Source organism: Pseudophryne corroboree, chromosome 6, assembly GCF_028390025.1.
Source record: "Pseudophryne corroboree isolate aPseCor3 chromosome 6, aPseCor3.hap2, whole genome shotgun sequence".
Taxonomy (NCBI): Eukaryota; Metazoa; Chordata; class Amphibia; order Anura; family Myobatrachidae; genus Pseudophryne; species Pseudophryne corroboree.
In genome coordinates, this window is record NC_086449.1 from 345,050,450 (window position 1) to 345,064,517 (window position 14,068).

Here is a 14,068-nt window from a genome sequence, read left to right on the forward strand (position 1 = left end):
TGATTATAGCAATGAAAGATGTGTTACACATCACAGAGGAAACCCCAGTCCCTGACAAGAGGGTTTATATGTATGGGGAAAAAAGGCAAGAGGTGACCTCTCCCCCTTCACATGAGTTAAATGAGTTATGTGAAAAGGCTTTGGAATCTCCAGATAGAAAACTGCAGAGTTCCAAACGGATGCTTATGGCGTATCCTTTCCCGCCAATGGACAGGTTACGCTGGGAATCCTCCCCTAGGGTAGACAAAGCTTTAACACGCTTATCCAAGAGGGTAGCCCTGCCGTCACAGGATACGGCCACCCTAAAAGATGCTGCGGATAGAAAGCAGGAGGGTATCCTGAAGTCCATTTATACACATTCAGGTACCCTACTAAGGCCGGCAATTGCGTCAGCCTGGATGTGTAGTGCTGTAGCAGCATGGACAGATACCTTATCTGAGGAACTTGATACCTTGGACAAGGATACTATAGTACTGACCCTGGGGCATGTAAAAGACACTGTCCTATATATGAGAGATGCCCAAAGAGACATTAGCCTACTGGGCTCTAGAATAAATGCAATGTCGATTTCTGCCAGAAGGGTCCTGTGGACTCGGCAATGGACAGGCGATGCCGACTCAAAAAGGCACATGGAGGTTTTACCTTACAAGGGTGAGGAATTGTTTGGGGATGGTCTCTCGGACCTGGTCTCCACAGCTACGGCTGGAAAGTCAAATTTTTTGCCATATATTCCCTCACAACCTAAGAAAGCACCGTATTACCAAATGCAGTCCTTTCGATCACAAAAAGGCAAGAAAGTCCGAGGTGCGTCCTTTCTTGCCAGAGGCAGGGGTAGAGGAAAGAAGCTGCACAATACAGCTAGTTCCCAGGAACAGAAGTCCTCCCCGGCTTCCACTAAATCCACCGCATGACGCTGTGGAGGCGCGTCTCCGAAATTTCAGCCACAAGGGGGTTCACTCACAGGTGGATCCCTGGCTATAGAGATTGTGTCTCAGGGATACAAGCTGGAATTCTAAGTGATGCCCCCTCACCGTTACCTCAAATCGGCCCTGCCAGCTTCCCCCATAGAGAGGGAAATAGTGTTAGCTGCAATTCACAAATTGTATCTTCAGCAGGTGGTGGTAAAGGTTCCCCTCCTTCAACAGGGAAGGGGTTACTATTCGACAATGTTTGTGGTACCGAAACCGGACGGTTCGGTCAGACCCATATTGAATTTAAAATCCCTGAACATATACCTGAAAAGGTTCAAGTTCAAGATGGAATCGCTCAGAGCGGTCATCGCAAGCCTGGAGGAGGGGGATTTTATGGTGTCTCTGGACATAAAGGATGCTTACCTTCATGTCCCCATTTATCCACCTCATCAGGAGTACCTCAGATTTGTGGTACAGGATTGTCATTACCAATTCCAGACGTTGCCGTTTGGTCTGTCCACGGCACCGAGAATATTTACCAAGTTAATGGCAGAAATGATGGTGCTCCTGCGAAAGCAAGGAGTCACAATTATCCCATACTTGGACGATCTCCTCATAAAGGCGAGGTCCAGAGAGCAGTTGCTGATCAGCGTAGCACGCTCTCGGGAAGTGTTACAACAGCACGGCTGGATTCTGAATATTCCAAAGTCGCAGCTGATTCCTACGACGCGTCTGCCCTTCCTGGGCATGATTCTGGACACAGACCAGAAGAAGGTTTTTCTCCCGACGGAGAAGGCTTAGGAACTCATGACACTGGTCAGAGACCTCTTAAAACCAAAACAGGTGTCGGTGCATCACTGCACGCGAGTCCTGGGAAAGATGGTGGCGTCATACGAGGCCATTCCCTTCGGCAGGTTCCATGCGAGGACCTTTCAATGGGATCTGTTGGACAAGTGGTCCGGATCGCATCTACAGATGCATCGGCTGATCACCCTATCCCCCAGGGCCAGGGTGTCTCTTCTGTGGTGGCTGCAGAGTGCTCACCTTCTCGAGGGCCGCAGATTCGGCATTCAGGACTGGGTCCTGGTGACCACGGATGCAAGCCTCCGAGGGTGGGGGGCAGTCACACAGGGGAGAAATTTCCAGGGTCTGTGGTCAAATCAGGAGACTTGCCTTCACATCAATATCCTGGAACTAAGGGTCGTATACAACACCCTAAGTCAAGCGGAGACCCTGCTTCGTAACCAATCGGTGCTGATTCAATCAGACATCACCGCAGTGGCTCATGTAAACCGCCAAGGCGGCACAAGGAGCAGGGTGGCGATGGCGGAAGCCACCAGAATTCTTCAATGGGCGGAGAATCACGTACGAGCACTGTCAGCAGTGTTCATTCCGGGAGTGGACAACTGGGAAGCAGACTTCCTCAGCAGGCACGACCTCCACCCGAGAGAGTGGGAACTTCATCAGGAAGTCTTCACGCAGATTGCAAGGCGATGGGAACTGCCACAGGTGGACATGATGGCATCCCGCCTCAACAAAAAGCTACAGAGGTATTGCGCCAGGTCAAGAGACCCTCAGGCGATAGCTGTAGACGCACTAGTGACACCGTGGGTGTTCCAGACGGTTTATGTGTTTCCTCCTCTTCCTCTCATACCCAAGGTGCTGAGAATCATAAGAAGAAGAGGAGTGAGAACAATACTAATTGTTCCGGATTGGCCAAGAAGGACTTGGTATCCAGAGCTGCAAGAAATGCTCACAGAGGACCCATGGCCTCTGCCCCTAAGACAGGATCTGTTGCAACAGGGGCCCTGTCTGTTCCAAGACTTACCGCAGCTGCGTTTGACGGCATGGCGGTTGAACGCCGGATCCTAGCAGAAAAAGGCATTCCGGATGAGGTTATTCCTACGCTGATAAAGGCTAGGAAGGACGTGATGGCTAAACATTATCACCGTATATGGCGAAAATATGTTGCTTGGTGTGAGGCCAGAAATGCCCCTACAGAGGAATTCCAGCTGGGCCGTTTCCTTCACTTCCTACAGTCGGAAGTGACTTTGGGCCTAAAATTGGGGTCCATTAAGGTCCAGATTTCGGCCCTATCCATTTTCTTTCAAAAAGAACTGGCTTCTCTTCCTGAAGTTCAGACGTTTGTAAAGGGAGTGCTGCATATTCAGCCCCCGTTTGTGCCTCCAGTGGCACCTTGGGATCTTAACGTGGTGTTGAGTTTCCTGAAATCACACTGGTTTGAGCCACTTAAAACCGTGGAGTTAAAATATCTCACGTGGAAGGTGGTCATGCTATTAGCCTTGGCTTCGGCTAGGCGTGTGTCAGAATTGGCGGCTTTGTCACATAAAAGCCCCTATCTGGTTTTCCATATGGACAGGGCAGAATTGCGGACTCGTCCGCAATTTCTGCCAAAAGTGGTGTCATCTTTTCATATGAACCAACCTATTGTGGTGCCTGTGGCTACTCGTGACTTGGAGGATTCCGAGTTACTAGATGTAGTCAGGGCTTTGAAGGTTTATGTAGCCAGAACGGCTAGAGTCAGGAAAACTGAGTCGCTGTTTATCCTGTATGCATCCAACAAGCTGGGTGCTCCTGCTTCAAAGCAAACTATTGCTCGCTGGATCTGTAACCCGATTCAGCAGGCTCATTCTGCGGCTGGATTGCCGCTTCCAAAATCAGTAAAAGCCCACTCCACAAGGAAGGTGGGCTCTTCTTGGGCGGCTGCCCGAGGGGTCTCGGCATTAAAGCTTTGCCGAGCGGCTACTTGGTCAGGTTCAAACACTTTTGCAAAGTTCTACAAGTTTGATACCCTGGCTGAGGAGGACCTTGTGTTTGCTCATTCGGTGCTGCAGAGTCATCCGCACTCTCCCGCCCGTTTGGGAGCTTTGGTATAATCCCCATGGTCCTTACGGAGTCCTCAGCATCCACTAGGACGTTAGAGAAAATAAGATTTTACTTACCGGTTAATCTATTTCTCGTAGTCCGTAGTGGATGCTGGGCGCCCGTCCCAAGTGCGGACTTCTTCTGCAATACTTGTATATAGTTATTGCTTAAATAAGGGTTATGTTATGGTTGCATCAGGGTTATCTGATGCTCTGTTGTTGTTCATACTGTTAACTGGGTAAGTTTATCACGAGTTGTACGGTGTGATTGGTGTGCCTGGAGTCTTACCCTGGATTCCAAAATCCTTTCCTTGTACTGTCAGCTCTTCCGGGCACAGTTTCCTTAACTGAGGTCTGGAGGAGGGACATAGAGGGAGGAGCCAGTGCACACCAGTATCCTAATTCTTTCTTAAAGTGCCCTGTCTCCTGCGGAGCCCGTCTATTCCTCATGGTCCTACGGAGTCCCCAGCATCCACTACGGACTACGAGAAATAGATTTACCGGTAAGTAAAATCTTATTTTTTCGCAGAAAATGCGTCTTAGTCGCAATGCAACTAGGACACACAAGGAGATTAATTTGATATGACACTTGTATATCTGTGTGCAACTAAGTCTGTATACAAAGTACTGCTCTTTTCCAATACAAGATCTGTTCTGCTCTGTATACAGACTCTGTCACAGACAATATACAAGTGTCGTATAACAAATGAATCTCCTTGTGTGTCCTAGTCGCATTGCGAATAAGACGCATTTATATATATATTATATAATCCGCACAGTCTGCTCGTGTATCCTAGTCGCATGGCATTTTGACTAAAATGCATTTTCCACAAAAAAGACGCCCGGCATTAGCAGAGTTACATAGGACCTGGCGAATCACTCACGCCATGCATCGATTCACACCTAGGTGTTGGCGTGGGAGCAGTGCACTGCCCGAAGCGTCCTAAGGATGCTCCAGGCAGCTCCACAGGCTGCAGGGTGTCTGTCCGCGGAGTCCCTTGGGTGCTCCAGGTGGCTTGAAGTAGCACTGTTAGCAGCAGGGTGCAGTTCCAGTCACTGTGCAAGCCACATGCAAGTGCGGTGGGGCAGCATTGTTGCTGACCCCATGGACCTGCAAACTTTGCAACGGTACCACTCACACACCCCTAGTTACCACCCTGTTACCAATTCATGTAATAGGATTCAGTTTGTGGGAAATTAAGATATTTGGCAAACGTTTGCAAAGCTTTTCAAGCCATAATTTTACTTCCACGCGTGTGACAGTAATCACATGCAGTCACTACCTTTTACTGGTTTTCAAGGATGCAATGGGTACCCTAAAATTCAATTTAGTAAAGTCACTGTATAGCAGTAACATGTACAACAACAGGCACATTGACCAAAGTAATTTAAACACGTGAAATTATTACAATTAAATAAGTGTATTTCTCTAGCATCCATAAGGGATACTGGGGTCACTTAGTACGATGGGGTATAGATGGGGTCCAAAGGAGCCGGTGCACTTTAAATTTCTTCAACCCCCCTACAGCCAGTTTAGAAAAATGTGCCCTCAGGAAAGGATGCACACTCTGGAGCTCCAGAGGATTTTTCTTCACTTTATTCTAAACGTTTGGTTTTTTTTGGTATGCTCTTTTGAACGGTGTTCACCGGCCTCAGTAAGGTGTCTAAGCCACTTCCTCGCTGCAGCGGTACGGCGCCTAAGCGCACACAACCACAGCACGCAGCACGCCCCTAACAGAAGCCTGAAGGTAGAAAAGTGGTGAGTAGAATCTGGGGATCCCACTAGGGAGATCCGCCGGTTCCTGGGTGCGTCGCGATCGCAGGGGCGGCATACGGACCCTCCATGGAGGGATCCCATAGCCCCCCTGCGTCCACTGGCATTCATTTTGGTGGAGACCGGTACTCATACTAGGTTTGGAACCATAAGGAGACTATAGCCAGTATAAATAAACAATAAAAGGTTGCGGAGCTATCTCACAGCTGGACCTTCGGCTTCATAGCGCCTTCCTCTGCTTCCAGCGACAGCAGCAAGACACAGAGCTCCTCCAAGGACACTCCATTACACTGGGAATCCGGTACAGGGGTGTTGGAAAAGGAGAGAGCCTCTAGATTATATTATAATCGCTGTCCTGTGACAACAGTAAGCTCCGGTATTTACACAGAGCTTCAGTGTACTTATACAGCCTGCAGTCTTACTGAGTCTGCTAGGCTTGGTGTGCTGGTCCTCACTTTCTGGGTCTCCTATCCACATACCAGTCTGGGCAGGCTTGCTATATACTTGTCTGTGTGTTTGCTGTGTGGAACTTTGTCTCATGTAACCATGGTAAAAAAAAACATTATGCACGGTGTGTCAGACCAGATTCTCCCCCTCCGTGGCTGATTCACAAACCACATGTGATCAATGTAGCCAGTCCTCTCAACTTAGTGAGGAGTCTAGAGGGAGGTTCAGGAGCCATCCTGGTTAGTTTTGATAAAATCCATGATGGTGAACACATGTCCTCTCAGCTCTCTGCAAATAGTCAAAAGACACAGCAGCTGCAGCAGACCTGGCTGCAAAGGCAGATAACAGACAGACCCCTCTCCCTAGCTCAGGGCCACATAAGCTTGGGCTGCCTGACTTACTCTCGGAATCTGATAAAGAGGAACAGGAGGAGGGGTAGGAGCTGGAACCTATTACAGAGGATCCATCTCCAGCATAAGGGATTGAACCCCTCATATTTGCTATCAGGGATGTGTTAAAACTCCCAGCGGAAGACGCTGCAGTACAGCAGTCGTTCTCCTCACAGAAAAGGATTAGCGTCACCTTTTCTGCAGCGGGGTACACTGGGATTCCACAGGGATTACATCGGGGGGGGGGGGGGGGGGGGGGTGGAGTTGGATCCGAGGCACCAACAAGCTAAAGCTTTGACTGTTCCCAGGATGCATTGCACCGCCTCCTCTATAACCCCACCTCCAGGCACTCGAGCTCATTTTGAAAGTTGGTGCCTGCAGAGCAGGTCACTAACAGGTGGGGATACGCTAGGCAGCCCTGAAAAGAGATTTTAAGAAGACTTCAAGGGCCGCAGCACTTTCTATGTCTTTATGACATGCTGTGCTGTAGCTCCATCACCTCCTCCAGCAGCGCTGCATATTCCCACGGCCAGGTTCCCGGGTACTAGCAGCGGAGGCGCACCGGTCATCAGGCACACCACCGCTGACGCTCTCCAGGATCGCGTGGCTGCACCTTAGAGAGGAGGTAAGAGGGTCCCCCAGGTGGGACCCACTGGTAAATCGCGAGCCGGTCGTGCCGCTGGTGTGGACACTGTACTGCACAGGCATCCCACTATATCCACTAGGGCAGGGAGCACATGTCGGATTTACTAAAATCCATTTACAATAGGCTCCACAGTACACGGTAGTGAAGCCCAGCAGAGGGGATAAGGCGCTGACCTGCATCCCCTCCCCAAGGTCCGGGCGCCATCTACTGCTGGTGTTCCTGCCCTGGAGCTGCATTTCTCTCTCCCTCACTCCCTGACAAAGATTTTGTCGCCATCTTCACTACTAGCTGGGCTGATCTCCGGGACTCAGGGCTCTGTCTTCAGTATATACTGTTTTGTATTTTTTACTGTGTATCTCAGTCACCTCATACTGCTTAAATTATCTGTTTGTGCTCTGTATTTACTGTCACATAACACAGGGGGTTATTTGCAGGTGTTGTGTTTGTCTAGCTGTATTGTACTGTTACGCTCTAAGGCTACATTCCCTAGAATGTCTGCCACACAGGGCGGGAAATCCGCGGACGCTTCTGCATCCTGCAGTGCTATCACCACGGATTTACCGGCGGGGGAGGTGTTAGCTGCTGGTTCAGGTGTTGGGTGCCATACATCTCCCAGTCCACCTGCGGCACCTGTGGTCAATCAGTACCCACCTTGTGCAGCGTTCTCAAGTATGCTTACTATGCTTGTAACATGTCTTACACCCCCAGGGGGACCTCCTGTGCCATTACAGCCACATATTGTCCCTGTCGTTAATCCGCCCTGGGCGGACACACTGTCTACCCAGTTACAGCAATTAAATCAATCTTTGGTTAGACAGAAGTCTACCCCACGCCCATCTGGGGCCAAGGGGTCATCTAAGTGGGCCATTTCTTCCTCCCAATCCACTAATATTTCAGATAATTAATCAGATGAGGATGGGGAATATACTGTTCCGTCAGACACTGATACAGTTGCTTCTGATGAATAATCTACAACCCAGGTTGATGTTCCTGACTTAGTGGAGGCTATCAAGCTGATTCTCCAAATTGATAATGAGATCGAGCCTACTGCTACGTCTAAGAAACCTGCTAAATTCAAACTAAAAGGTTGCTAAAGTAGTTCTACCACATTCTGACCTTTTAATTGACATACGTCGGGAATCCTGGTCGTCTCCAGGAAAGAAGTTTTCCCTGTCTAAAAAGATGCTAGCTCGTTATCCTATCCCTGCTGAGTTGAGTAACAAGTGGGAAACTCCACCGCTGGTGGACTCTCATGTCGCCCGTCTCGTTGTGTCATCTACTCTGCCTGTCACTACTGTCACCTCACTGAAGGAACCGACGGATAAGAGTGTGGCGGGTTGCCTTAAGTCTATTTACTCTCTTACCGGTGCTGTACATAGACCCACTATGGCACCCTCCTGGCCTACGAAAGGTATTGAAGCAAGGGTTCAGGCAATTGAGGATGAGCTGCCTCAAGATTTTTTTGACACTACCACACAATATCTGTCGTATATTACCACAGCCTCCCACTATATTCAGGTGGCGGCCTCTGATGGCGGTGTAATGGCGGCTAAGGCATCTGCTGCGTCTATCCTGGCTCGCCGGATTCTGTGGTTGAGGTCCTGGAAGGTGGACCTTGGAGGTTCTCCCTTTTAAGGGAGGCATCCTATTTGGGGAGCATCTGAACAAGATTGTGACTGACTTGACAACTGCCAAGACTGCGTTTCTCCCAAGTACTAATCGTTCTGCTCCGAAGGCTAAGATTACCACTTTTCGTTCCTTTCAACCTCCAGGGAAAGCAAAAGGTCAAGCATATCCGAGACAGGCTCGTGCTTCCAAAACCACTAAGCCCAAATCAAAACTATCCTGGGCCACCTGTCAGCCTGCTTCCAAGCAAGACAAGCCTGCTTCATGACGGGGCGGGCCTTCCCCTGGGGGGACCCCAGGGTGGGAGGCCAACTTCTGCAGTTTGCTCATGCCTGGTTAAAGACCACTTCGGACACCTGGGTGCGGGAAATTGTCTCTCACGGTACGCAGTCTCTTTCAAGAGACGTCCCCCTTGGCAGTTTTGCACAACAGTTATCCCTGTGGATATGTTAAAAGCGCAAGCTCTACACTTGGTTGTACAATCTCTCCTGGACACAGGAGTGGTAGTGCTGGTACCTCTGTCTCAGAGAGGCAGGGAATACTATTCGACCCTGTTTCTAGTTCTGAAGCCAAATGGGTCCTTCCGGCCTATACTCAACCTCAAATCACTGATCAATTTTGTGAGTATCCAAATTCCGTATGAAAACTCTGCGCTCCTATTGTGCTGGCCATGGAACCCGAAGACTATATGGTATCCCTGGACATACAGGATGCTTACCTGCACATAACTATTGCCGTGTTGCATCAGCAATATCTGCGGTTTGTAATTGGCAACCTACATTATCAATTCCAGGACCTGCCTTTTGGATTGGCCACAGCCCCTCGGATCTTCACCAAGGTCATGGCCGTGATGACGGCTCTTCTCCACCGTTAGGGAATCAGGATCCTGCCGTATCTGTACTTGCTGATGCTGGCGAACTCCCGAGAGGTTCTCCTCAGTCATCTGGAACTGGTGGTCCAATTCCTAAAAGCCCATGGGTGGCTCATCAACTGGAAGAAGTCCTCGCTGGTCCCTCGGAGCATGGTGCACCTGGGGGCACTACTAGACACACACAGCCAACGATTGTTTTTGTCTCCAGAGAAAGTCCTGAAACTTCAGGAGAGGATCAGATATTTCCTCTCTCGCCCAAGAGTGTAGATACACTCATCGATGCAAGTACTAGGCCTCATGGTGTCTGCTTTCGACATAGTAGAGTACGCTCAATTTCATTCCCGCCCTCTGCAGAGGTTAATCCTTTCCAAGTGGGACGGCCTGCCTCATCGGATCAGTTCTCAAATGATCTCCTTGACTCCAGAGGTTCGACTGTCACTGAGCTGGTGGCTACAGGACCAACAGTTGAGCAGGGGCCGTCCCTTCTGGATCTCCAACTGGGTCCTCCTGACAACGGATGCCAGTCTGCGGGGTTGGGGCGCGGTGTTTGCGCAACACTCTCTCCAGGGTCGGTGGACCATTGAGGAATCTCTCCTCCCGATTAACATTCTGGAATTGCGGGCAGTGTTCAATGCGTTGACACTGGCCCTGCCACTAGTACAGAACAGGCCTGTTCAAGTACAATCAGACAACGCCATCACGGTGGCGTACATAAATCATCAAGGCGGCACTCGAAGCCGCATGGCAATGCTGGAAGTATCAAAAATCCTCCGTTGGGCGGAGCGCCATCTGCCAGCAATATCGGCAGTGTTCATTCCCGCAGTCCTCAACTGGGAAGCAGATTTCCTCAGTCATCAGGACGTTCACGCCGGAGAGTGGAGTCTTTATCTGGAAGTCTTTCAACTCCTAGTGGACAAGTGCGGCCTACCAGATGTAGACCTGATGGCGTCTCGACACAATCACAAGGTTCCGGTCTTTGGATCAAGGACAAGGGATTCTCAAGCAGCGTTCGTGGACGCACCGTCAATTCCATGGAACTTTTGGCTGCCATACGTGTTCCCTCCAGTGTCACTCGTGCCCAGGGTACTACGGAAGTTTGAGCAAGAAATAGGAATACTACTTCTAGTCGCTCCAGCGTGGCCCAGATGGCATTGGTTCTCAGACCTGCAGGGTCTCTCGATAGAGCGTCCACTTCTACTTCCTCAACGCCCAGACCTCCTCGTTCAGGGCCCTTGTGTCTATCCGGCCGTGGTCAGACTGGCTTTGACGACGTGGCTCTTTGAAGCTTCACTCCTGAGGGCCAAGGGATTCTCTGAGGCGGTTATTCAAACTATGTTGAAGGCCCGCAAACCAGCTACTGCACGGATTTATTACAGGGTCTGGAACTCTTACTTCACATGGTGTGCGGCTAAGAATTATGATGCCTATTCGTTCAGAACTTCTAGGCTTTTGGCTTTTCTGCAACAAGGCCTAGATTTCGTCCTTCGTCTGGCCTCCCTCAAGGTTCATATAACTGCCTTGTCGGTATTGTTTCAGAGAAAAATTGCGTCTTTTCCTGGTGTTCATACTTTCACTCAGGGTGTTTTACGGATTCATCCTCCCTGTGTCCCTCCTGTGGCTCCATGGGATCTGTCTGTTATCTTAAGTGCCCTACAAGAGTCTCCATTTGAACCTCTTGAGTCTGTGGATCTTAAATATCTTACACTTAAGGTCGTGTTTTTACTGGCTATTGCCTCTGCTAGTAGGGTGTCGTACTTAGGTGCTATGTCCTATCGTCCACCCTTTCTGATTTTTCACCGGGACTGGGCAGTTCTTCGAACTTGCCCTGGTTATCTACCTAAGGTGGTATCATCTTTTCATCTTAACCAAGAGATTGTGGTTCCCGCCGTCGCCAAGACGCGTCCGCTGAACATTTGTGCAAGGCGGCCACGTGGTCCTCAGTGAACACGTTCATCAGGTTCTATGCCTTTGATTCTTCCGTCTCCCAGGATGCTTCCTTTGGACGCCGGGTTCTTGTGCCCGCTATGGTGCGTCCACTCCCATGAGGAACTGCTTTAGGACATCCCGATGTATTCCCTGTGGAATTCCAGTGTACTCCGCTGCAGAAAAGGAGATTTGTGGTTGACTTACTGTACCATGGTTAAATCTCTTTCTGCGAGTTACACTGGATTCCACAGGCGCCCACCCTGACGCGCTTAGCTTCTTTAGGTTTGTATGGCATTAACCGCTAGTCCCTTCTCCTGTCGTGAGAATGTGTTTCAATGTGACTAACATCTACCGTCTCTCTTACCTGCTACTACATTGGACTGGTTAACAAAACTAAGCTCCGGTGCCTGGAGGAGGGGTTATAGAGGAGGTGGTGCAGTGCATCCTGGGATCAGTCAAAGCTTTAGCCTGTTGGTGCCTCAGATCAAGATCCAACTTTACACCCCCGATGTATTCCCTGTGGAATCCAGTGTACCTCGCAAAATGAGATTTAACCTTGGTAAGTCTACCATAAATCTCCTTTTCTTATTCAAAGGAATTGTATGACATATTTAAGATAGCCTGGCAAAACCCTGATAAAAATTTACATGTGACAAGATGCTTTCTAAGCACTTTCCCATTTGCCCCAGAAGGCAGGAAGATTTGGGAAACCCCCCTCTGCTGTTGACGTATCAGTCTCACGCCTGTCTAAAACTGTGGTATTACCAGTCCCTGGCACCTCTGCCTTAATGGATCCTGGGGATAGGAAAATAGAAACTACAGTAGCTTGTGTATCACAAAGACCTGTGATAGTGTGTTGCTGGATGACACGTCATTCACACCTGGCCGGGCCAGATTCAAGAGGGCCTTACGGGAGATATGTCTCTAGTGAATATTATTACGCTGAGGAAACCCATTCAGGATACTGCACGCGTCCTATGTGATTCTATGAAGGAGATAGTTGCTATTAATGCAGGGACTACTATCATGGCAGTGTCTGCACGCAGAACTCTGTGGCTGCGTCAGTGGGTAGCGGACGCGGATTCTAAGCGCAGTGTAGAGGCACTTCCTTTTTCAGGAGAGTGGCTATTCGGGGGCGAGTTGGATATGTGGATTTCGAAAGCTACTGTGGGGAAATCCATGTTTCGCCCCTCTTGGGCCCTACCGCCCAGGGGCTCCTACCCTGGGCCGTCTTTACAGTCATTTCGGACCGCTACGTTACAGTCAAGAGCCAGAGGCGCCTCAAATGCTGCAAGAGTCACCAGAGGCAAGACAGAATCAAAGCACAAGCTCTGCTTCCACCAAGGCCTCGGCATGACTGTGTCCCCCCACCCCGAGGGAATCTCGAGTTGGGAGCTCGGTTGCGTCACTTCAGCCGCATCTGGGATAGCTCCTGCCAGGATACCTGGGTAACGGACCTCATTTCTCAGGGCTACAAGCTGGAGTTCGACAGTGCTCCTCCCCATCGATTTTTCAAATCAAGCTTACCAGCTTTGGAGGATTCGCGAGTTACGATGCAACAGGCCCTCCCTAAGTTGGTCCAGTCCCATGTCATTGTTCCAGTGCCACTGCAACAACAGGAAGCGGGTTACTACTCAAACCTGTTTGCGAAACCAAAGCCAGACGGTTTGGTAAGCCCCATTTTGAATCTAAAATCCTTGAACCCTTACCTAAAGGTCTTTAAGTTCAAGATGGAATCCTTGCGAGCAGTGATTTCCGGTCTGGAAGAACAGGAGTTCATGGTTTCGCTGTATATAAAGGATGCTTATCTCCATATTCTGATTTGGCCACCTCACCAGACGTACCTGAGGTTTGCTCTGTTGAAAGACCACTACCAGTTCCAGGCTCTGCCCTTCGGCCTGTCCACGGCTCCGAGGGTCATCACGAAGGTGATGGCGGAAATGTTTCAGCTCCGAGTCCAGGGGGTCAATATAATCCCTTACCTAGATGATCTCTTGATAAAGGCAAGATCTAGGGAGCTTCTATTCCTCAATATCAACCACACTATTAAATTTCTGTCACATTATGGGTGGATTCTAAATTTGCAGAAGTCTCACTTGGAGCCAACTTGGCGGCTCCTGTTCCTGGGAATGTTTCTGGATACGGTGGCTCAGAAGGTATTCCTCCCAGAGGACAAGGCAGGAACGCTTCAGGAGATGGTCCAAGCAGTTCTAAGGCCGAATCAGATCTCCATCCGTCTTTGTATACGGCTGTTGGGAAAGGCGATAGACTCATACGAGGCGATCCAGTACGGAAGGTTCCATGCCAGAACATTTCAATTGGATCTCCTGAGCAAGTAGTCCGGATCACATCTGCAGATGCATCGGATCATACGTCTCTCACCTCAGGCCAGGATTTCCCTCCTGTTGTGGCTGCAGTCCTCAAACTTGCTGGAAGGTCGAAATTTCGGGATTCAGGTTTGGATTCTTCTCACAACAGACGCGAGTCCAAGAGGATGGGGAGCTGTCACCCGCGGGGCTTAGTTCCAGGGTGGCCAGCCCATGAAGCCCTACTTCCGATCAACATTCTGGAACTTCAGGTGATCTACAACGCT

At 49.8% G+C, this 14,068-nt stretch overlaps 1 protein-coding gene across 4 annotated transcripts in view; it reads left to right on the forward strand.

Moving 5' to 3' along the window:
• The window catches only part of TLN2 (talin 2), a 701,648-nt gene that overhangs the window by 550,199 nt on the left and 137,381 nt on the right, over positions 1 to 14,068 (forward strand). The gene's annotated exons all lie outside the window — the stretch shown is intronic.